The sequence below is a fragment of the Macaca fascicularis genome, chromosome 1 (assembly GCF_037993035.2).
Source record: "Macaca fascicularis isolate 582-1 chromosome 1, T2T-MFA8v1.1".
Taxonomy (NCBI): domain Eukaryota; kingdom Metazoa; phylum Chordata; class Mammalia; order Primates; family Cercopithecidae; genus Macaca; species Macaca fascicularis.
In genome coordinates this window covers 93,087,670-93,112,700 of record NC_088375.1, presented here as the reverse complement: position 1 = coordinate 93,112,700, position 25,031 = coordinate 93,087,670, and positions in this window count along the sequence as shown.

Here is a 25,031-nt window from a genome sequence, read left to right as displayed (position 1 = left end):
TATTTCATCTCACAGATTTACATCTGTATTTCGTGGATCTCTTTGCTAGCCTTATTTCTGTGGAATCTGAGAACAGATATTTCGGATCCCTTTGAAGACTATAGGGCCAAAGGAAATAGACTCCGAAAACAAAGAGAAAGAAGCTTTCTGAGAAACTTCTTTGTGTTCTGTGAAATCATCTCACAGAGTTACAGCTTTCCCCTCAAGAAGCCTTTCGCTAAGATAGTTCTTGTGGAATTGGCAAAGTGATATTTGGAAGCCCTTAGAGGGCTATGGTGAAAAAGGAAATATCCTCAGATGAAATCTGGAAAGAAGCTTTCTGAGAAACTGCTCTGTGATGTGTGACTTCCACTCACAGAGTTACATGTGTATTTCGTGTATCTCTTTGCTAGCCTTATTACTGTGTAATCTGAGAACAGATATTTCGGATCCCTTTGAAGACTATAGGGCCAAAGGAAATATCCTCCGATAACAAAGAGAAAGAAGCTTTCTGAGAAACTTCTTTGTGTTCTGTGAAATCATCTCACAGAGTTACAGCTTTCCCCTCAAGAAGCCTTTCGCTAAGACAGTTCTTGTGGAATTGGCAAAGTGATATTTGGAAGCCCATAGAGGGCTATGGTGAAAAAGGAAATATCCTCAGATGAAATATGGAAAGAAGCTTTCTGAGAAACTGCTTAGTGTTCTGTTATTTCATCTCACAGAGTTACATCTGTATTTCGTGAATCTCTTTGCTAGACTTATTTCTGTGGAATCTGAGAACAGATATTTCGGATCCCTTTGAAAACTATAGGGCCAAAGGAAATATCCTCCGATAACAAAGACAAAGAAGCTTTCAGAGAAACTTCTTTGTGTTCTGTGAAATCACCTCACAGTGTTACAGCTTTCCCCTCAAGAAGCCTTTCGCTAAGACAGTTCTTGTGGAATTGGAAAAGTGATATTTGGAAGCCCATAGAGGGCTATGGTGAAAAAGGAAATATCCTCAGATGAAATCTGGAAAGAAACTTTCTGAGAAACTGCTCTGTGATGTGTGACTTCTACTCACAGAGTTACATCTGCATTTCGTGGATCTCTTTGCTAGCCTTATTTCTGTGGAATCTGAGAACAGATATTTCGGATCCCTTGGAAGACTATAGGGCCAAAGGAAATATCCTCCGATAACAAAGAGAAAGAAGCTTTCTGAGAAAGTTCTTTGTGTTCTGTGAAATCATCTCACAGAGTTACAGCTTTCCCCTCAAGAAGCCTTTCGCTAAGACAGTTCTTGTGGAATTGGCAAAGTGATATTTGGAAGCCCATAGAGGGCAACGGTGAAAAAGGAAATCTCCTCAGATATAATCTGGAAAGAAGCTTTCTGAGAAACTGCTTAGTGTTCTGTTAATTCATCTCACAGAGTTACATCCGTATTTCGTGGATCTCTTTGCTAGCCTTATTTCTGTGGAATCTGAGAACAGATATTTCGGATCCCTTTGAAGACTATAGGGCCAAAGGGAATATCCTCCGATAACAAAGAGAAAGAAGCTTTCTGAGAAACTTCTTTGTGTTCTGTGAAATCATCTCACAGAGTTATAGCTTTCCCCTCAAGACGCCTTTCGCTAAGACAGTTCTTGTGGAATTGGCAAAGTGATATTTGGAAGCCCATAGAGGGCTATGGTGAAAAAGGAAATATCCTCAGATGAAATCTGGAAAGAAGCTTTCTGAGAAACTGCTTAGTGTTCTGTGAATTCATCTCAGAGAGTTACATCTGTATTTCGTGGATCTCTTTGCTAGCCTTATTTCTGTGGAATCTGAGAACAGATATTTCGGATCCCTTTGAAGACTATAGGGCCAAAGGAAATATCCTCCGATAATAAAGAGAAAGAATCTTTCTGAGAAACTTCTTTGTGTTCTGTGAAATCATCTCACAGAGTTACAGCTTTCCCCTCAAGAAGCCTTTCGCTAAGACAGTCTTGTGGAATTGGCAAAGTGATATTTGGAAGCCCATAGAGGGCTATGGTGAAAAAGGAAATATCCTCAGAAGAAATCTGAAAAGAAGCTTTCTGAGAAATTGCTCTGTGATGTGTGACTTCCACTCACACAGTTACATCTGTATTTCGTGGATCTCTTTGCTAGCCTTATTTCTGTGGAATCTGAGAACAGATATTTCGGATCCCTTTGAAGACTATAGGGCCAAAGGAAATATCCTCCAATAAAAAAGAGAAAGAAGCTTTCTGAGAAACTTCTTTGTGTTCTGTGAAATCATCTCACAGAGTTACAGCTTTCCCCTCAAGAAGCCTTTCGCTAAGACAGTTCTTGTGGAATTGGCAAAGTGATATTTGGAAGCCCATAGAGGGCAATGGTGAAAAAGGAAATATCCTCAGATGAAATATGGAAAGAAGCTTTCTGAGAAACTGCTTAGTGTTCTGTAAATTCATCTCACAGAGTTACATCTGTATTTCGTGGATCTCTTTGCTAGCCTTATTTCTGTGGAATCTGAGTACAGATATTTCGGATCCCTTTGAAGACTATAGGGCCAAAGGAAATATCCTCCGATAAAAAAGAGAAAGAAGCTTTCTGAGAAACTTCTTTGTGTTCTGTGAAATCATCTCACAGAGTTACAGCTTTCCCCTCAAGAAGCCTTTCGCTAAGACAGTTCTTGTGGAATTGGCAAAGTGATATTTGGAAGCCCATAGAGGGCTATGGTGAAAAAGGAAATATCCTGAGATGAAATATGGAAGGAAGCTTTCTGAGAAACTGCTGAGTGTTCTGTTTATTCATCTCACAGAGTTACATCTGTATTTCGTGGATCTCTTTGCTAGCCTTATTTCTGTGGAATCTGAGAACAGATATTTCGGATCCCTTTGAAAACTATAGGGCCAAAGGAAATATCCTCCGATAACAAAGAGAAAGAAGCTTTCAGAGAAATTCTTTGTGTTCTGTGAAATCACCTCACAGAGTTACAGCTTTCCCCTCAAGAAGCCTTTCGCTAAGACAGTTCTTGTGGAATTGGCAAAGTGATATTTGGAAGCCCTTAGAGGGCTATGTTGAAAAAGGAAATATCCTCAGATGAAATCTAGAAAGAAGCTTTCTGAGAAACTGCTTAGTGTTCTGTTAATTCATCTCACAGAGTTATATCTGTATTTCGTGGATCTCTTTGCTAGCCTTATTTCTGTGGAATCTGAGAACTGATATTTCGGATCCCTTTGAAGACTATAGGGCCAAAGGAAATATCCTGCGATAACAAAGAGAAAGAAGCTTTCTGAGAAACTATTTTGTGTTCTGTGAAATCATCTCACAGAGTTACAGCTTTCCCCTCAAGAAGCCTATCGCTAAGACAGTTCTTGTGGAATTGGTAAAGTGATATTTGGAAGCCCATAGAGGGCTATGGTGAAAAAGGAATTATCCTCAGATGAAATCTGAAAAGAAGCTTTCTGAGAAACTGCTCTGTGATGTGTGACTTCCACTCACAGAGTTACATCTGTATTTCGTGGATCTATTTGCTGGCCTTATTTCTGTGGAATCTGAGAACAGATATTTCGGATCCCTTTGAAGACTATAGGGCCAAAGGAAATATCCTCCGATAACAAAGAGAAAGAAGCTTTCTGAGAAACTTCTTTGTGTTCTGTGAAATCATCTCACAGAGTTACAGCTTTCCCCTCAAGAAGCCTTTGGCTAAGACAGTTCTTGTGGAATTGGCAAAGTGATATTTGGAAGCCCATAGAGGGCAATGGTGAAAAAAGAAATCTCCTCAGATATAATCTGGAAAGAAGCTTTCTGAGAAACTGCTTAGTGTTCTGTTAATTCATCTCACAGAGTTACATCTGTATTTCGTGGATCTCTTTGCTAGCCTTATTTCTGTGGAATCTGAGAACAGATATTTCGGATCCCTTTGAAGACTATAGTGCCAAAGGGAATATCCTCCGATAACAAAGAGAAAGAAGCTTTCTGAGAAACTTCTTTGTGTTCTGTGAAATCATCTCACAGAGTTACAGCTTTCCCCTCAAGAAGCCTTTCGCTAAGACAGTTCTTGTGGAATTGGCAAAGTGATATTTGGAAGCCCATAGACGGCTATGGTGAAAAAGGAAATATCCTCAGATGAAATATGGAAAGAAGCTTTCTGAGAAACTGCTTAGTGTTCTGTGAATTCATCTCAGAGAGTTACATCTGTATTTCGTGGATCTCTTTGCTAGCCTTATTTCTGTGGAATCTGAGAACAGATATTTCGGATCCCTTTGAAGGCTATAGGGCCAAAGGAAATATCCTCCGATAACAAAGAGAAAGAATCTTTCTGAGAAACTTCTTTGTGTTCTGTGAAATCATCTCACAGAGTTACAGCTTTCCCCTCAAGAAGCCTTTCGCTAAGACAGTCTTGTGGAATTGGCAAAGTGATATTTGGAAGCCCATAGAGGGCTATGGTGAAAAAGGAAATATCCTCAGAAGAAATCTGAAAAGAAGCTTTCTGAGAAACTGCTCGGTGATGTGTGACTTCCACTCACAGAGTCACATCTGTATTTCGTGGATCTCTTTGCTAGCCTTATTTCTGTGGAATCTGAGAACAGATATTTCGGATCCCTTTGAAGACTATACGGCCAAAGGAAATATCCTCCAATAAAAAAGAGAAAGAAGCTTTCTGAGAAACTTCTTTGTGTTCTGTGAAATCATCTCACAGAGTTACAGCTTTCCCCTCAAGAAGCCTTTCGCTAAGACAGTTCTTGTGGAATTGGCAAAGTGATATTTGGAAGCCCTTAGAGGGCAATGGTGAAAAAGGAAATATCCTCAGATGAAATATGGAAAGAAGCTTTCTGAGAAACTGCTTAGTGTTCTGTTAATTCATCTCACAGAGTTACATCTGTATTTCGTGGATCTCTTTCCTAGCCTTATTTCTGTGGAATCTGAGTACAGATATTTCGGATCCCTTTGAAGACTATAGGGCCAAAGGAAATATCCTCCGATAAAAAAGAGAAAGAAGCTTTCTGAGAAACTTCTTTGTGTTCTGTGAAATCATCTCACAGAGTTACAGCTTTCCCCTCAAGAAGCCTTTCGCTAAGACAGTTCTTGTGGAATTGGCAAAGTGATATTTGGAAGCCCATAGAGGGCTATGGTGAAAAAGGAAATATCCTCAATTGAAGTATGGAAGGAAGCTTTCTGAGAAACTGCTTAGTGTTCTGTTAATTCATCTCACAGAGTTACATCTGTATTTCGTGGATCTCTTTGCTAGCCTTATTTCTGTGGAATCTGAGAACAGATATTTCGGATCCCTTTGAAAACTATAGGGCCAAAGGAAATATCCTCCGATAACAAAGAGAAAGAAGCTTTCAGAGAAATTCTTTGTGTTCTGTGAAATCACCTCACAGAGTTACAGCTTTCCCCTCAAGAAGCCTTTCGCTAAGACAGTTCTTGTGGAATTGGCAAAGTGATATTTGGAAGCCCTTAGAGAGCTATGTTGAAAAAGGAAATATCCTCAGATGAAATCTGGAAAGAAGCTTTCTGAGAAACTGCTTAGTGTTCTGTTAATTCATCTCACAGAGTTATATCTGTATTTCGTGGATCTCTTTGCTAGCCTTATTTCTGTGGAATCTGAGAACAGATATTTCGGATCCCTTTGAAGACTATAGGGCCAAAGGAAATATGCTGCGATAACAAAGAGAAAGAAGCTTTCTGAGAAACTATTTTGTGTTCTGTGAAATCATCTCACAGAGTTACAGCTTTCCCCTCAAGAAGCCTTTCGCTAAGACAGTTCTTGTGGAATTGGTAAAGTGATATTTGGAAGCTCTTAGAGGGCTATGGTGAAAAAGGAATTATCCTCAGATGAAATCTGGAAAGAAGCTTTCTGAGAAACTCTCTGTGATGTGTGACTTCCACTCACAGAGTTACATCTGTATTTCGTGGATCTATTTGCTGGCCTTATTTCTGTGGAATCTGAGAACAGATATTTCGGATCCCTTTGAAGACTATAGGGCCAAAGGAAATATCCTCTGATAACAAAGAGAAAGAAGCTTTCTGAGAAACTTCTTTGTGTTCTGTGAAATCATCTCACAGAGTTACAGCTTTCCCCTCAAGAAGCCTTTCGCTAAGACAGTTCTTCTGGAATTGGCAAAGTGATATTTGGAAGCCCATAGAGGGCTATGGTGAAAAAGGAAATATCCTCAGATGAAATCTGGAAAGAAGCTTTCTGAGAAACTGCTTAGTGTTCTGTTAATTCATCTCACAGTGCTACATCTGTATTTCGTAGATCTCTTTGCTAGCCTTATTTCTGTGGAATCTGAGAACAGATATTTCGGATCCCTTTGAAGACTATAGGGCCAAAGGAAATATCCTCCGATAACAAAGAGAAAGAAGCTTTCTGAGAAACTTCTTTGTGTTCTGTGAAATCATCTCACAGAGTTACAGCTTTACCCTCAAGAAGCCTTTCGCTAAGACAGTTCTTGTGGAATTGGCAAAGTGATATTTGGAAGCCCATAGAGGGCTATGGTGAAAAAGGAAATATCCTCAGATGAAATCTGGAAAGAAGCTTTCTGAGAAACTGCTCTGTGATGTGTGACTTCCACTCACAGAGTTACATCTGTATTTCGTGGATCTCTTTGCTAGCCTTATTTCTGTGGAATCTGAGAAGAGATATTTCAGATCCCTTTGAAGACTATAGGGCCAAAGGAAATATCCTCCGATAACAAAGAGAAAGAAGCTTTCTGAGAAAGTTCTTTGTGTTCTGTGAAATCATCTCACAGAGTTACAGCTTTCCCCTCAAGAAGCATTTCGCTAAGACAGTCTTGTGGAATTGGCAAAGTGATATTTGGAAGCCCCTAGAGGGCTATGGTGAAAAAGGAAATATCCTCAGAAGAAATCTGGAAAGAAGCTTTCTGAGAAACTGCTCTGTGATGTGTGACTTCCACTCACAGAGTACATCTGTATTTCGTGGATCTCTTTGCTAGCCTTATTTCTGTGGAATCTGAGAACAGATATTTCGGATCCCTTTGAAGACTACAGGCCAAAGGAAATATCCTCCGATAACAAAGAGAAAGAAGCTTTCTGAGAAACTTCTTTGTGTTCTGTGAAATCATCTCACAGAGTTACAGCTTTCCCCTCAAGAAGCCTTTCGCTAAGACAGTTCTTGTGGAATTGGCAAAGTGATATTTGGAAGCCCATAGAGGGCTATGGTGAAAAAGGAAATATCCTCAGATGAAATCTGGAAAGAAGCTTTCTGAGAAACTGCTTAGTGTTGTGTTAATTCATCTCACAGAGTTACATCTGTATTTCGTGGATCTCTTTGCTAGCCTTATTTCTGTGGAATCTGAGAACAGATATTTCGGATCCCTTTGAAGACTATAGGGCCAAAGGAAATAGACTCCGAAAACAAAGAGAAAGAAGCTTTCTGAGAAACTTCTTTGTGTTCTGTGAAATCATCTCACAGAGTTACAGCTTTCCCCTCAAGAAGCCTTTCGCTAAGATAGTTCTTGTGGAATTGGCAAAGTGATATTTGGAAGCCCATAGAGGGCTATGGTGAAAAAGGAAATATCCTCTGATGAAATCTGGAAAGAAGCTTTCTGAGAAACTGCTCTGTGATGTGTGACTTCCACTCACAGAGTTACATGTGTATTTCGTGTATCTCTTTGCTAGCCTTATTACTGTGCAATCTGAGAACAGATATTTCGGATCCCTTTGAAGACTATAGGGCCAAAGGAAATATCCTCTGATAACAAAGAGAAAGAAGCTTTCTGAGAAACTTCTTTGTGTTCTGTGAAATCATCTCACAGAGTTACAGCTTTCCCCTCAAGAAGCCTTTCGCTAAGACAGTTCTTGTGGAATTCGCAAAGTGATATTTGGAAGCCCTTAGAGGACTACGGTGAAAAAGTAAATATCCTCAGATGAAATCTGGAAAGAAGCTTTCTGAGAAACTGCTTAGTGTTCTGTTAATTCATCTCACAGAGTTACATCTGTATTTCGTGGATCTCTTTTCTAGCCTTATTTCTGTAGAATCTGAGAACAGATATTTCGGATCCCTTTGAAGACTATAGGGCCAAAGGAAATATCCTCCGATAACAAAGAGAAAGAAGCTTTCTGAGAAACTTCTTTGTGTTCTGTGAAATCATCTCACAGAGTTACAGCTTTCCCCTCAAGAAGCCTGTCGCTAAGACAGTTCTTGTGGAATTGGCAAAGTGATATTTGGAAGCCCATAGAGGGCTATGGTGAAAAAGGAAATATCCTCCGATGAAATCTGGAAAGAAGCTGTCTGAGAAACTGCTCTGTGATGTGTGACTTCCACTCACAGAGTTACATCTGTATTTCGTGGATCTCTTTGCTAGCCTTATTTCTGTGGAATCTGAGAACAGATATTTCGGATCCCTTTGAAGACTATAGGGCCAAAGGAAATATCCTCCAATAACAAAGAGAAAGAAGCTTTCTGAGAAACTTCTTTGTGTTCTGTGAAATCATCACACAGAGTTACAGCTTTCCCCTCAAGAAGCCTTTCGCTAAGACAGTCTTGAGGAATTGGCAAAGTGATATTTGGAAGCCCTTAGAGGGCTATGTTGAAAAAGGAAATATCCTCAGAAGAAATCTGGAAAGAAGTTTTCTGAGAAAATGCTCTGTGATGTGTGACTTCCACTCACAGAGTTACATCTGTATTTCGTGGATCTCTTTGCTAGCCTTATTTCTGTGGAATCTGAGAACAGATATTTCGGATCCCTTTGAAGACTATAGGGCCAAAGGAAATATCCTCCGATAACAAAGAGAAAGAAGCTTTCTGAGAAACTTCTTTGTGTTCTGTGAAATCATCTCACAGAGTTACAGCTTTCCCCTCAAGAAGCCTTTCGCTAAGACAGTTCTTCTGGAATTGGCAAAGTGATATTTGGAAGCCCATAGAGGGCTCTGGTGAAAAAGGAAATATCCTCAGATGAAATCTGGAAAGAAGCTTTCTGAGAAACTGCTCTGTGATGTGTGACTTCCACTCACAGAGTTACATGTGTATTTCTTGGATCTCTTTGCTAGCCTTATTTCTGTGGAATCTGAGAACAGATATTTCGGATCCCTTTGAAGACTATAGGGCCAAAGGAAATATCCTCCGATAACAAAGAGAAAGAAGCTTTCTGAGAAACTTCTTTGTGTTCTGTGAAATCATCTCACAGAGTTACAGCTTTCCCCTCAAGAAGCCTTTCGCTAAGACAGTTCTTGTGGAATTGGCAAAGTGATATTTGGAAGCCCATAGAGGGCTATGGTGAAAAAGGAAATATCCTCAGATGAAATCTGGAAAGAAGCTTTCTGAGAAACTGCTCTGTGATGTGTGACTTCCACTCACAGAGTTATATGTGTATTTCGTGGATCTCTTTTCTAGCCTTATTTCTGTGGAATCTGAGAACAGATATTTCGGATCCCTTTGAAGACTATAGGGCCAAAGGAAATAGACTCCGAAAACAAAGAGAAAGAAGCTTTCTGAGAAACTTCTTTGTGTTCTGTGAAATCATCTCACAGAGTTACAGCTTTCCCCTCAAGAAGCCTTTCGCTATGATAGTTCTTGTGGAATTGGCAAAGTGATATTTGGAAGCCCATAGAGGGCTATGGTGAAAAAGGAAATATCCTCTGATGAAATCTGGAAAGAAGCTTTCTGAGAAACTGCTCTGTGATGTGTGACTTCCACTCACAGAGTTACATGTGTATTTCGTGTATCTCTTTGCTAGCCTTATTACTGTGCAATCTCAGAACAGATATTTCGGATCCCTTTGAAGACTATAGGGCCAAAGGAAATATCCTCCGATAACAAAGAGAAAGAAGCTTTCTGAGAAACTTCTTTGTGTTCTGTGAAATCATCTCACAGAGTTACAGCTTTCCCCTCAAGAAGCCTTTCGCTAAGACAGTTCTTGTGGAATTCGCAAAGTGATATTTGGAAGCCCTTAGAGGACTATGGTGAAAAAGGAAATATCCTCAGATGAAATCTGGAAAGAAGCTTTCTGAGAAACTGCTTAGTGTTCTGTTAACTCATCTCACAGAGTTACATCTGTATTTCGTGAATCTCTTTTCTAGCCTTATTTCTGTAGAATCTGAGAACAGATATTTCGGATCCCTTTGAAGACTATAGGGCCAAAGGAAATATCCTCCGATAACAAAGAGAAAGAAGCTTTCTGAGAAACTTCTTTGTGTTCTGTGAAATCATCTCACAGAGTTACAGCTTTCCCCTCAAGAAGCCTGTCGCTAAGACAGTTCTTGTGGAATAGGCAAAGTGATATTTGGAAGCCCATAGAGGGCTATGGTGAAAAAGGAAATATCCTCCGATGAAATCTGGAAAGAAGCTGTCTGAGAAACTGCTCTGTGATGTGTGACTTCCACTCACAGAGTTACATGTGTATTTCGTGGATCTCTTTGCTAGCCTTATTTCTGTGGAATCTGAGAACAGATATTTCGGATCCCTTTGAAGACTATAGGGCCAAAGGAAATATCCTCCAATAACAAAGAGAAAGAAGCTTTCTGAGAAACTTCTTTGTGTTCTGTGAAATCATCTCACAGAGTTACAGCTTTCCCCTCAAGAAGCCTTTCGCTAAGACCGTCTTGTGGAATTGGCAAAGTGATATTTGGAAGCCCTTAGAGGGCTATGGTGAAAAAGGAAATATCCTCAGAAGAAATCTGGAAAGAAGCTTTCTGAGAAACTGCTTAGTGTTCTGTTAATTCATCTCACAGAGTTATATCTGTATTTCGTGGATCTCTTTGCTAGCCTTATTTCTGTGGAATCTGAGAACAGATATTTCGGATCCCTTTGAAGACTATAGGGCCAAAGGAAATATCCTGCGATAACAAAGAGAAAGAAGCTTTCTGAGAAACTTCTTTGTGTTGTGTGAAATCATCTCACAGAGTTACAGCTTTCCCCTCAAGAAGCCTTTCACTAAGACAGTTCTTGTGGAATTGGTAAAGTGATATTTGTAAGCCCATAGTGGGCTATGGTGAAAAAGGAATTATCCTCAGATGAAATCTGGAAAGAAGCTTTCTGAGAAACTGCTCTGTGATGTGTGACTTCCACTCACAGAGTTACATCTGTATTTCGTGGATCTCTTTTCTGGCCTTATTTCTGTGGAATCTGAGAACAGACATTTCGGATCCCTTTGAAGACTATAGGGCCAAAGGAAATATCCTCCGATAACAAAGAGAAAGAAGCTTTCTGAGAAACTTCTTTGTGTTCTGTGAAATCATCTCACAGAGTTACAGCTTTCCCCTCAAGAAGCCTTTCGCTAAGACAGTTCTTGTGGAATTGGCAAAGTGATATTTGGAAGCCCATAGAGGGCTATGGTGAAAAAGGAAATATCCTCAGATGAAATCTGGAAAGAAGCTTTCTGAGAAACTGCTTAGTGTTCTGTTAATTCATCTCACAGTGTTACATCTGTATTTCGTGGATCTCTTTGCTAGCCTTATTTCTTTGGAATCTGAGAACAGATATTTCGGATCCCTTTGAAGACTATAGGGCCAAAGGAAATATCCTCCGATAACAAAGAGAAAGAAGCTTTCTGAGAAACTTCTTTGTGTTCTGTGAAATCATCTCACAGAGTTACAGCTTTCCCCTCAAGAAGCCTTTCGCTAAGACAGTTCTTGTGGAATTGGAAAAGTGATATTTGGAAGCCCATAGAGGCCTATTCTGAAAAAGGAAATATCCTCAGATGAAATCTGGAAAGAAGCTTTCTGAGAAACTGCTTAGTGTTCTTTTAATTCATCTCACAGAGTTACCGGTGTATTTCGTGGAACTCTTTGCTAGCCTTATTTCTGTGGAATCTGAGAACAGATATTTCGGATCCCTTTGAAGACTATAGGGCCAAAGGAAATATCCTCCGATAACAAAGAGAAAGAAGCTTTCTGAGAAAGTTCTTTGTGTTCTGTGAAATCATCTCACAGAGTTACAGCTTTCCCCTCAAGAAGCCTTTCGCTAAGACAGTTCTTGTGGAATTGGCAAAGTGATATTTGGAAGCCCATAGAGGACTATGGTGAAAAAGGAAATATCCTCAGATGAAATCTGGAAAGAAGCTTTCTGAGAAACTGCTCTGTGAAGTGTGACTTCCACTCACAGAGTTACATGTGTATTTCTTGGATCTCTTTGCTAGCCTTATTTCTGTGGAATCTGAGACCAGATATTTCGGATCCCTTTGAAGACTCTAGGGCCAAAGGAAATATCCTCCGATAACAAAGAGAAAGAAGCTTTCTGAGAAACTTCTTTGTGTTCTGTGAAATCATCTCACAGAGTTACAGCTTTCCCCTCAAGAAGCCTTTCGCTAAGACAGTTCTTGTGGAATTGGCAAAGTGATATTTGGAAGCCCATAGAGGGCTATGGTGAAAAAGGAAATATCCTCCGATGAAATCTGGAAAGAAGCTGTCTGAGAAACTGCTCTGTGATGTGTGACTTCCACTCACAGAGTTACATCTGTATTTCGTGGATCTCTTTGCTAGCCTTATTTCTGTGGAATCTGAGAACAGATATTTCGGATCCCTTTGAAGACTATAGGGCCAAAGGAAATATCCTCCAATAACAAAGAGAAAGAAGCTTTCTGAGAAACTTCTTTGTGTTCTGTGAAATCATCACACAGAGTTACAGCTTTCCCCTCAAGAAGCCTTTCGCTAAGACAGTCTTGAGGAATTGGCAAAGTGATATTTGGAAGCCCTTAGAGGGCTATGTTGAAAAAGGAAATATCCTCAGAAGAAATCTGGAAAGAAGTTTTCTGAGAAAATGCTCTGTGATGTGTGACTTCCACTCACAGAGTTACATCTGTATTTCGTGGATCTCTTTGCTAGCCTTATTTCTGTGGAATCTGAGAACAGATATTTCGGATCCCTTTGAAGACTATAGGGCCAAAGGAAATATCCTCCGATAACAAAGAGAAAGAAGCTTTCTGAGAAACTTCTTTGTGTTCTGTGAAATCATCTCACAGAGTTACAGCTTTCCCCTCAAGAAGCCTTTCGCTAAGACAGTTCTTCTGGAATTGGCAAAGTGATATTTGGAAGCCCATAGAGGGCTCTGGTGAAAAAGGAAATATCCTCAGATGAAATCTGGAAAGAAGCTTTCTGAGAAACTGCTCTGTGATGTGTGACTTCCACTCACAGAGTTACATGTGTATTTCTTGGATCTCTTTGCTAGCCTTATTTCTGTGGAATCTGAGAACAGATATTTCGGATCCCTTTGAAGACTATAGGGCCAAAGGAAATATCCTCCGATAACAAAGAGAAAGAAGCTTTCTGAGAAACTTCTTTGTGTTCTGTGAAATCATCTCACAGAGTTACAGCTTTCCCCTCAAGAAGCCTTTCGCTAAGACAGTTCTTGTGGAATTGGCAAAGTGATATTTGGAAGCCCATAGAGGGCTATGGTGAAAAAGGAAATATCCTCAGATGAAATCTGGAAAGAAGCTTTCTGAGAAACTGCTCTGTGATGTGTGACTTCCACTCACAGAGTTATATGTGTATTTCGTGGATCTCTTTTCTAGCCTTATTTCTGTGGAATCTGAGAACAGATATTTCGGATCCCTTTGAAGACTATAGGGCCAAAGGAAATAGACTCCGAAAACAAAGAGAAAGAAGCTTTCTGAGAAACTTCTTTGTGTTCTGTGAAATCATCTCACAGAGTTACAGCTTTCCCCTCAAGAAGCCTTTCGCTATGATAGTTCTTGTGGAATTGGCAAAGTGATATTTGGAAGCCCATAGAGGGCTATGGTGAAAAAGGAAATATCCTCTGATGAAATCTGGAAAGAAGCTTTCTGAGAAACTGCTCTGTGATGTGTGACTTCCACTCACAGAGTTACATGTGTATTTCGTGTATCTCTTTGCTAGCCTTATTACTGTGCAATCTCAGAACAGATATTTCGGATCCCTTTGAAGACTATAGGGCCAAAGGAAATATCCTCCGATAACAAAGAGAAAGAAGCTTTCTGAGAAACTTCTTTGTGTTCTGTGAAATCATCTCACAGAGTTACAGCTTTCCCCTCAAGAAGCCTTTCGCTAAGACAGTTCTTGTGGAATTCGCAAAGTGATATTTGGAAGCCCTTAGAGGACTATGGTGAAAAAGGAAATATCCTCAGATGAAATCTGGAAAGAAGCTTTCTGAGAAACTGCTTAGTGTTCTGTTAACTCATCTCACAGAGTTACATCTGTATTTCGTGAATCTCTTTTCTAGCCTTATTTCTGTAGAATCTGAGAACAGATATTTCGGATCCCTTTGAAGACTATAGGGCCAAAGGAAATATCCTCCGATAACAAAGAGAAAGAAGCTTTCTGAGAAACTTCTTTGTGTTCTGTGAAATCATCTCACAGAGTTACAGCTTTCCCCTCAAGAAGCCTGTCGCTAAGACAGTTCTTGTGGAATAGGCAAAGTGATATTTGGAAGCCCATAGAGGGCTATGGTGAAAAAGGAAATATCCTCCGATGAAATCTGGAAAGAAGCTGTCTGAGAAACTGCTCTGTGATGTGTGACTTCCACTCACAGAGTTACATGTGTATTTCGTGGATCTCTTTGCTAGCCTTATTTCTGTGGAATCTGAGAACAGATATTTCGGATCCCTTTGAAGACTATAGGGCCAAAGGAAATATCCTCCAATAACAAAGAGAAAGAAGCTTTCTGAGAAACTTCTTTGTGTTCTGTGAAATCATCTCACAGAGTTACAGCTTTCCCCTCAAGAAGCCTTTCGCTAAGACCGTCTTGTGGAATTGGCAAAGTGATATTTGGAAGCCCTTAGAGGGCTATGGTGAAAAAGGAAATATCCTCAGAAGAAATCTGGAAAGAAGCTTTCTGAGAAACTGCTTAGTGTTCTGTTAATTCATCTCACAGAGTTATATCTGTATTTCGTGGATCTCTTTGCTAGCCTTATTTCTGTGGAATCTGAGAACAGATATTTCGGATCCCTTTGAAGACTATAGGGCCAAAGGAAATATCCTGCGATAACAAAGAGAAAGAAGCTTTCTGAGAAACTTCTTTGTGTTGTGTGAAATCATCTCACAGAGTTACAGCTTTCCCCTCAAGAAGCCTTTCACTAAGACAGTTCTTGTGGAATTGGTAAAGTGATATTTGTAAGCCCATAGTGGGCTATGGTGAAAAAGGAATTATCCTCAGATGAAATCTGGAAAGAAGCTTTCTGAGAAACTGCTCTGTGATGTGTGACTTCCACTCACAGAGTTACATCTGTATTTCGTGGATCTCTTTTCTGGCCTTATTTCTGTGGAATCTGAGAACAGACATTTCGGATCCCTTTGAAGACTATAGGGCCAAAGGAAATATCCTCCGATAACAAAGAGAAAGAAGCTTTCTGAGAAACTTCTTTGTGTTCTGTGAAATCATCTCACAGAGTTACAGCTTTCCCCTCAAGAAGCCTTTCGCTAAGACAGTTCTTGTGGAATTGGCAAAGTGATATTTGGAAGCCCAAAGAGGGCTATGGTGAAAAAGGAAATATCCTCAGATGAAATCTGGAAAGAAGCTTTCTGAGAAACTGCTTAGTGTTCTGTTAATTCATCTCACAGTGTTACATCTGTATTTCGTGGATCTCTTTGCTAGCCTTATTTCTTTGGAATCTGAGAACAGATATTTCGGATCCCTTTGAAGACTATAGGGCCAAAGGAAATATCCTCCGATAACAAAGAGAAAGAAGCTTTCTGAGAAACTTCTTTGTGTTCTGTGAAATCATCTCACAGAGTTACAGCTTTCCCCTCAAGAAGCCTTTCGCTAAGACAGTTCTTGTGGAATTGGAAAAGTGATATTTGGAAGCCCATAGAGGCCTATTCTGAAAAAGGAAATATCCTCAGATGAAATCTGGAAAGAAGCTTTCTGAGAAACTGCTTAGTGTTCTTTTAATTCATCTCACAGAGTTACCGGTGTATTTCGTGGAACTCTTTGCTAGCCTTATTTCTGTGGAATCTGAGAACAGATATTTCGGATCCCTTTGAAGACTATAGGGCCAAAGGAAATATCCTCCGATAACAAAGAGAAAGAAGCTTTCTGAGAAAGTTCTTTGTGTTCTGTGAAATCATCTCACAGAGTTACAGCTTTCCCCTCAAGAAGCCTTTCGCTAAGACAGTTCTTGTGGAATTGGCAAAGTGATATTTGGAAGCCCATAGAGGACTATGGTGAAAAAGGAAATATCCTCAGATGAAATCTGGAAAGAAGCTTTCTGAGAAACTGCTCTGTGAAGTGTGACTTCCACTCACAGAGTTACATGTGTATTTCTTGGATCTCTTTGCTAGCCTTATTTCTGTGGAATCTGAGACCAGATATTTCGGATCCCTTTGAAGACTCTAGGGCCAAAGGAAATATCCTCCGATAACAAAGAGAAAGAAGCTTTCTGAGAAACTTCTTTGTGTTCTGTGAAATCATCTCACAGAGTTACAGCTTTCCCCTCAAGAAGCCTTTCGCTAAGACAGTTCTTGTGGAATTGGCAAAGTGATATTTGGAAGCCCATAGAGGGCTATGGTGAAAAAGGAAATATCCTCAGATGAAATCTGGAAAGAAGCTTTCTGAGAAACTGCTTAGTGTTCTGTTAATTCATCTCACAGAGTTACATCTGTATTTCTTGGATCTCTTTGCTAGCCTTATTTCTGTGGAATCTGAGAACAGATATTTCGGATCCCTTTGAAGACTATAGGGCCAAAGGAAATATCCTCCGATAACAAAGAGAAAGAAGCTTTCTGAGAAACTTCTTTGTGTTCTGTGAAATCATCTCACAGAGTTACAGCTTTCCCCTCAAGAAGCCTGTCGCTAAGACAGTTCTTGTGGAATTGGCAAAGTGATATTTGGAAGCCCATAGAGGGCTATGGTGAAAAAGGAAATATCCTCCGATGAAATCTGGAAAGAAGCTGTCTGAGAAACTGCTCTGTGATGTGTGACTTCCACTCACAGAATTACATCTGTATTTCGTGGATCTCTTTGCTAGCCTTATTTCTGTGAAATCTGAGAACAGATATTTCGGATCCCTTTGAAGACTATAGGGCCAAAGGAAATATCCTCCGATAACAAAGAGAAAGAAGCTTTCTGAGAAACTTCTTTGTGTTCTGTGAAATCATCTCACAGAGTTACAGCTTTCCCCTCAAGAAGCCTTTCGCTAACACAGTTCTTGTGGAATTGGCAAAGTGATATTTGGAAGCCCGTAGAGGGCTATGGTGAAAAAGGAAATATCCTCAGATGAAATCTGGAAAGAAGCTTTCTGAGAAACTGCTTAGTGTTCTGTTAATTCATCTCACAGAGTTACATCTGTATTTCGTGGATCTCTTTGCTAGCCTTATTTCTGTGGAATCTGTGAACAGAGATTTCGGATCCCTTTGAAGACTATAGGGCCAAAGGAAATATCCTCCGATAACAAAGAGAAAGAAGCTTTCTGAGAAACTTCTTTGTGTTCTGTGAAATCATCTCACAGAGTTACAGCTTTCCCCTCAAGAAGCCTTTCGCTAAGACAGTTCTTGTGGAATTGGCAAAGTGATATTTGAAAGCCCATAGAGGGCTATGGTGAAAAAGGAAATATCCTCAGATGAAATCTGGAGAGAAGCTTTCTGAGAAACTGCTTAGTGTTCTGTTAATTCAACTCACAGAGTTACATCTGTATTTCGTGGATCTCTTTGCTAGCCTTATTTCTGTGGAATCTGAGAAGAGATAATTCGGATCCCTTTGAAGACTATAGGGCCAAAGTAAATATCCTCCGATAACAAAGAGAAAGAAGCTTTCTGAGAAACTTCTTTGTCTTCTGTGAAATCATCTCACAGAGTTACAGCTTTCCCTTCAAGAGGTCTTTCGCTAAGACAGTTCTTGTGGAATTGGCAAAGTGATATTTGGCAGCCCTTAGAGGGTTATGGTGAAGAAGGAAATATCCTCAGATGAAATCTGGAAAGAAGCTTTCTGAGAAACTGCTCTGTGATGTGTGACATCCACTCACAGAGTTACATGTGTATTTCGTGAATCTCTTTGCTAGCCTTATTTCTGTGGAATCTGAGAACAGATATTTCGGATCCCTTTGAAGACTATAGGGCCAAAGGAAATATCCTCCGATTACAAAGAGAAAGAAGCTTTCTGAGAAACTTCTTTGTGTTCTGTGAAATCATCTCACAGAGTTACAGCTTTCCCCTCAATAAGCCTTTCGCTAAGACAGTTCTTGTGGAATTGGAAAAGTGATATTTGGAAGCCCATAGAGGGCTATGGTGAAAAAGGAAATATCCTCAGATGAAATCTGGAAAGAAGCTTTCTGAGAAACTGCTTAGTGTTCTGTTACTTCAACTCACAGAGTTACATCTGTATTTCGTGGATCTCTTTGCTAGCCTTATTTCTGTGGAATCTGAGAACAGATATTTCGGATCCCTTTGAAGACTATAGGGCCAAAGGAAATATCCTCCGATAACAAAGAGAAAGAAGCTTTCTGAGAAACTTCTTTGTGTTCTATGAAATCATCTCACAGAGTTACAGCTTTCCCCTCAAGAAGCCTTTCGCTAAGACAGTTCTTCTGGAATTGGCAAATTGATATTTGGAAGCCCATAGAGGACTATGGTGAAAAAGGAAATATCCTCAGATGAAATATGGAAAGAAGCTTTCTGCGAAACTGCTTAGTGTTCTGTTAATTCATCTAAAGGGTTATATCTGTATTTCGTGGATCTCTTTGCTAGCCTTATTTCTGTGGAATCTGAAAACAGATATTTCGGATCCCTTTGAAGACTATGGGGCCAAAGGAAATATCCTGCGATAACAAAGAGAAAGAAGCTTTCTGAGAAACTTCTTAGTGTTCTGTGAAATCATCTCACAGAGTTACAGCTTTCCCCTCAAGAAGCCTTTCGCTAAGACAGTTCTTGTGGAATTGGCAAAGTGATATTTGGAAGCCCATAGAGGGCTATGGTGAAAAAGGAAATATCCTCAGATGAAATCTGGAAAGAAGCTTTCTGAGAAACTGCTTAGTGTTCTGTTAATTCATCTCACAGAGTTACATCTGTATTTCGTGGATCTCTTTGCTAGCCTTATTTCTGTGGAATCTGAGAACAGATATTTCGGATCCCTTTGAAGACTATAGGGCCAAAGGAAATATCCTCCGATAACAAAGAGAAAGAAGCTTTCTGAGAAACTTCTTTGTGTTCTGTGAAATCATCTCACAGAGTTACAGCTTTCCCCTCAAGAAGCCTTTCGCTAAGACAGTTCTTGTGGAATTGGCAAAGTGATATTTGGAAGCCCGTAGTGGGCTATGCTGAAAAAGGAAATATTCTCAGATGAAATCTAGACAGATGCTTTCTGAGAAGCTGCTCTGTGATATGTGACTTCCACTCACAGAGTTACATCGGTATTTTGTGGATCTCTTTGCTAGCCTTATTTCTGTGGAATCTGAGAACAGATATTTCGGATCCCTTTGAAGACTATAGGGCCAAAGGAAATATCCTCCGATAACAAAGAGAAGGAAGCTTTCTGAGGAACTTCTTTGTGTTCTGTGAAATCATCTCACAGAGTTACAGCTTTCCCCTCAAGAAGTCTTTCGCTAAGACAGTTCTTGTGGAATTGGGAAAGTGATATTTGGAAGCCCATAGAGGGCTATGGTGAAAAAGGAAATATCCTCAGATGAAATCTGGAAAAAAGCTTTCTGAGAAACGGCTTAGTGTTCTGTTAATTCATCTCACAGAGTTACATCTGTATTTCGTGGATCTCTTTGCTAGCCTTATTTCTGTGGAATCTGAGAACAGATATTTCGGATCCCTTTGAAGACTATAGGGCCAAAGGAAATATCCTCCGATAACAAAGAGAAAGAAGCTTTCTGAGAAACTTCTTTGTGTTCTGTGAAATCATCTCACAGAGTTATAGCTTTCCCCTCAAGAAGCCTTTCGCTAAGACAGTTCTTGGGGAATTGGCAAAGTGATATTTGGAAGCCCATAGAGGGCTATGGTGAAAAAGGAAATATCCTCAGATGAAATCTGGAAAGAAGCTTTCTGAGAAACTGCTTAGTGTTCTGTTAATTCATCTCACAGAGTTACATCTGTATTTCGTGGATCTCTTTGCTAGCCTTATTTCTGTGGAATCTGATAACAGTTATTTCGGATCCCTTTGAAGACTATAGGGCCAAAGGAAATATCCTCCGATAACAAAGAGAAATAAGCTTTCTGAGAAACTTCTTTGTGTTCTGTGAAATCATCTCACAGAGTTACAGCTTTCCCCTCAAGAAGCCTTTCGCTAAGACAGTTCTTGGGGAATTGGCAAAGTGATATTTGGAAGCCCATAGAAGGCTATGGTGAAAAAGGAAATATCCTCAGATGAAATCTGGAAAGAAGCTTTCTGAGAAACTGCTTAGTGTTCTGTTAATTCATCTCACAGAGTTACATCTGTATTTCGTGGATCTCTTTGCTAGCCTTATTTCTGTGGAATCTGATAACAGTTATTTCGGATCCCTTTGAAGACTATAGGGCCAAAGGAAATATCCTCCGATAACAAAGAGAAATAAGCTTTCTGAGAAACTTCTTTGTGTTCTGTGAAATCATCTCACAGAGTTACAGCTTTCCCCTCAAGAAGCCTTTCGCTAAGACAGTTCTTCTGGAATTGGCAAATTAATATTTGGAAGCCCATAGAGGACTATGGTGAAAAAGGAAATATCCTCAGATGAAATATGGAAAGAAGCTTTCTGCGAAACTGCTTAGTGTTCTGTTAATTCATCTAAAGGGTTATATCTGTATTTCGTGGATCTCTTTGCTAGCCTTATTTCTGTGGAATCTGAAAACAGATATTTCGGATCCCTTTGAAGACTATGGGGCCAAAGGAAATATCCTGCGATAACAAAGAGAAAGAAGCTTTCTGAGAAACTTCTTAGTGTTCTGTGAAATCATCTCACAGAGTTACAGCTTTCCCCTCAAAAAGCCTTTCGCTAAGACAGTTCTTGTGGAATTGGCAAAGTGATATTTGGAAGCCCATAGAGGGCTATGGTGAAAAAGGAAATATCCTCAGATGAAATCTGGAAAGAAGCTTTCTGAGAAACTGCTTAGTGTTCTGTTAATTCATCTCACAGAGTTACATCTGTATTTCGTGGATCTCTTTGCTAGCCTTATTTCTGTGGAATCTGAGAACAGATATTTCGGATCCCTTTGAAGACTATAGGGCCAAAGGAAATATCCTCCGATAACAAAGAGAAAGAAGCTTTCTGAGAAACTTCTTTGTGTTCTGTGAAATCATCTCACAGAGTTACAGCTTTCCCCTCAAGAAGCCTTTCGCTAAGACAGTTCTTGTGGAATTGGCAAAGTGATATTTGGAAGCCCGTAGTGGGCTATGCTGAAAAAGGAAATATTCTCAGATGAAATCTAGACAGATGCTTTCTGAGAAGCTGCTCTGTGATATGTGACTTCCACTCACAGAGTTACATCGGTATTTTGTGGATCTCTTTGCTAGCCTTATTTCTGTGGAATCTGAGAACAGATATTTCGGATCCCTTTGAAGACTATAGGGCCAAAGGAAATATCCTCCGATAACAAAGAGAAGGAAGCTTTCTGAGGAACTTCTTTGTGTTCTGTGAAATCATCTCACAGAGTTACAGCTTTCCCCTCAAGAAGTCTTTCGCTAAGACAGTTCTTGTGGAATTGGGAAAGTGATATTTGGAAGCCCATAGAGGGCTATGGTGAAAAAGGAAATATCCTCAGATGAAATCTGGAAAAAAGCTTTCTGAGAAACGGCTTAGTGTTCTGTTAATTCATCTCACAGAGTTACATCTGTATTTCGTGGATCTCTTTGCTAGCCTTATTTCTGTGGAATCTGAGAACAGATATTTCGGATCCCTTTGAAGACTATAGGGCCAAAGGAAATATCCTCCGATAACAAAGAGAAAGAAGCTTTCTGAGAAACTTCTTTGTGTTCTGTGAAATCATCTCACAGAGTTATAGCTATCCCCTCAAGAAGCCTTTCGCTAAGACAGTTCTTGGGGAATTGGCAAAGTGATATTTGGAAGCCCATAGAGGGCTATGGTGAAAAAGGAAATATCCTCAGATGAAATCTGGAAAGAAGCTTTCTGAGAAACTGCTTAGTGTTCTGTTAATTCATCTCACAGAGTTACATCTGTATTTCGTGGATCTCTTTGCTAGCCTTATTTCTGTGGAATCTGATAACAGTTATTTCGGATCCCTTTGAAGACTATAGGGCCAAAGGAAATATCCTCCGATAACAAAGAGAAATAAGCTTTCTGAGAAACTTCTTTGTGTTCTGTGAAATCATCTCACAGAGTTACAGCTTTCCCCTCAAGAAGCCTTTCGCTAAGACAGTTCTTGGGGAATTGGCAAAGTGATATTTGGAAGCCCATAGAGGGCTATGGTGAAAAAGGAAATATCCTCAGATGAAATCTGGAAAGAAGCTTTCTGAGAAACTGCTTAGTGTTCTGTTAATTCATCTCACAGAGTTACATCTGTATTTCGTGGATCTCTTTGCTAGCCTTATTTCTGTGGAATCTGATAACAGTTATTTCGGATCCCTTTGAAGACTATAGGGCCAAAGGAAATATCCTCCGATAACAAAGAGAAATAAGCTTTCTGAGAAACTTCTTTGTGTTCTGTGAAATCATCTCACAGAGTTACAGCTTTCCCCTCAAGAAGCCTTTCGCTAAGACAGTTCTTCTGGAATTGGCAAGTTAATATTTGGAAGCCCATAGAGGACTATGGTGAAAAAGGAAATATCCTCAGATGAAATATGGAAAGAAGCTTTCTGCGAAACTGCTTAGTGTTCTGTTAATTCATCTAAAGGGTTATATCTGTATTTCGTGGATCTCTTTGCTAGCCTTATTTCTGTGGAATCTGAAAACAGATATTTCGGATCCCTTTGAAGACTATGGGGCCAAAGGAAATATCCTGCGATAACAAAGAGAAAGAAGCTTTCTGAGAAACTTCTTAGTGTTCTGTGAAATCATCTCACAGAGTTACAGCTTTCCCCTCAAGAAGCCTTTCGCTAAGACAGTTCTTGTGGAATTGGCAAAGTGATATTTGAAAGCCCTTAGAGGGCTATGGTGAAAAAGGAAATATCCTCAGATGAAATCTGGAAAGAAGCTTTCTGAGAAACTGCTTAGTGTTCTGTTAATTCATCTCACAGAGTTACATCTGTATTTCGTGGATCTCTTTGCTAGCCTTATTTCTGTGGAATCTGAGAACAGATATTTCGGATCCCTTTGAAGACTATAGGGCCAAAGGAAATATCCTCCGATAACAAAGAGAAAGAAGCTTTCTGAGAAACTTCTTTGTGTTCTGTGAAATCATCTCACAGAGTTACAGCTTTCCCCTCAAGAAGCCTTTCGCTAAGACAGTTCTTGTGGAATTGGCAAAGTGATATTTGGAAGCCCGTAGTGGGCTATGCTGAAAAAGGAAATATTCTCAGATGAAATCTAGACAGATGCTTTCTGAGAAGCTGCTCTGTGATATGTGACTTCCACTAACAGAGTTACATCGGTATTTTGTGGATCTCTTTGCTAGCCTTATTTCTGTGGAATCTGAGAACAGATATTTCGGATCCCTTTGAAGACTATAGGGCCAAAAGAAATATCCTCCGATAACAAAGAGAAGGAAGCTTTCTGAGGAACTTCTTTGTGTTCTGTGAAATCATCTCACAGAGTTACAGCTTTCCCCTCAAGAAGTCTTTCGCTAAGACAGTTCTTGTGGAATTGGGAAAGTGATATTTGGAAGCCCATACAGGGCTATGGTGAAAAAGGAAATATCCTCAGATGAAATCTGGAAAAAAGCTTTCTGAGAAACGGCTTAGTGTTCTGTTAATTCATCTCACAGAGTTACATCTGTATTTCGTGGATCTCTTTGCTAGCCTTATTTCTGTGGAATCTGAGAACAGATATTTCGGATCCCTTTGAAGGCTATAGGGCCAAAGGAAATATCCTCCGATAACAAAGAGAAAGAAGCTTTCTGAGAAACTTCTTTGTGTTCTGTGAAATCATCTCACAGAGTTATAGCTTTCGCCTCAAGAAGCCTTTCGCTAAGACAGTTCTTGGGGAATTGGCAAAGTGATATTTGGAAGCCCATAGAGGGCTAGGGTGAAAAAGGAAATATCCTCAGATGAAATCTGGAAAGAAGCTTTCTGAGAAACTGCTTAGTGTTCTGTTAATTCATCTCACAGAGTTACATCTGTATTTCGTGGATCTCTTTGCTAGCCTTATTTCTGTGGAATCTGATAACAGTTATTTCGGATCCCTTTGAAGACTATAGGGCCAAAGGAAATATCCTCCGATAACAAAGAGAAATAAGCTTTCTGAGAAACTTCTTTGTGTTCTGTGAAATCATCTCACAGAGTTACAGCTTTCCCCTCAAGAAGCCTTTCGCTAAGACAGTTCTTGGGGAATTGGCAAAGTGATATTTGGAAGCCCATAGAGGGCTATGGTGAAAAAGGAAATATCCTCAGATGAAATCTGGAAAGAAGCTTTCTGAGAAACTGCTTAGTGTTCTGTTAATTCATCTCACAGAGTTACATCTGTATTTCGTGGATCTCTTTGCTAGCCTTATTTCTGTGGAATCTGATAACAGTTATTTCGGATCCCTTTGAAGACTATAGGGCCAAAGGAAATATCCTCCGATAACAAAGAGAAATAAGCTTTCTGAGAAACTTCTTTGTGTTCTGTGAAATCATCTCACAGAGTTACAGCTTTCCCCTCAAGAAGCCTTTCGCTAAGACAGTTCTTGTGGAATTGGCAAAGTGATATTTGGAAGCCCATAGAGGGCTATGGTGAAAAAGGAAATATCCTCAGATGAAATCTGGAAAGAAGCTTTCTGAGAAACTGCTTAGTGTTCTGTAAATTCATCTCACAGAGTTACAACTGTATTTCGTGGATCTCTTTGCTAGACTTATTTCTGTGGAATCTGAGAACAGATATTTCGGATCCCTTTGAAGACTATAGGGCCAAAGGAAATATCCTCCAATAACAAAGAGAAAGAAGCTTTCTGAGAAACTTCTTTGTGTTCTGTGAAATCATCTCACAGAGTTACAGCTTTCCCCTCAAGAAGCCTTTCGCTAAGACAGTTCCTGTGGAATTGGCAAAGTGATATTTGGAAGCCCATAGAGGGCTATGGTGAAAAAGGAAATATCCTCAGAAGAAATCTGGAAAGAAGCTTTCTGAGAAACTGCTCTGTGATGTGTGACTTCC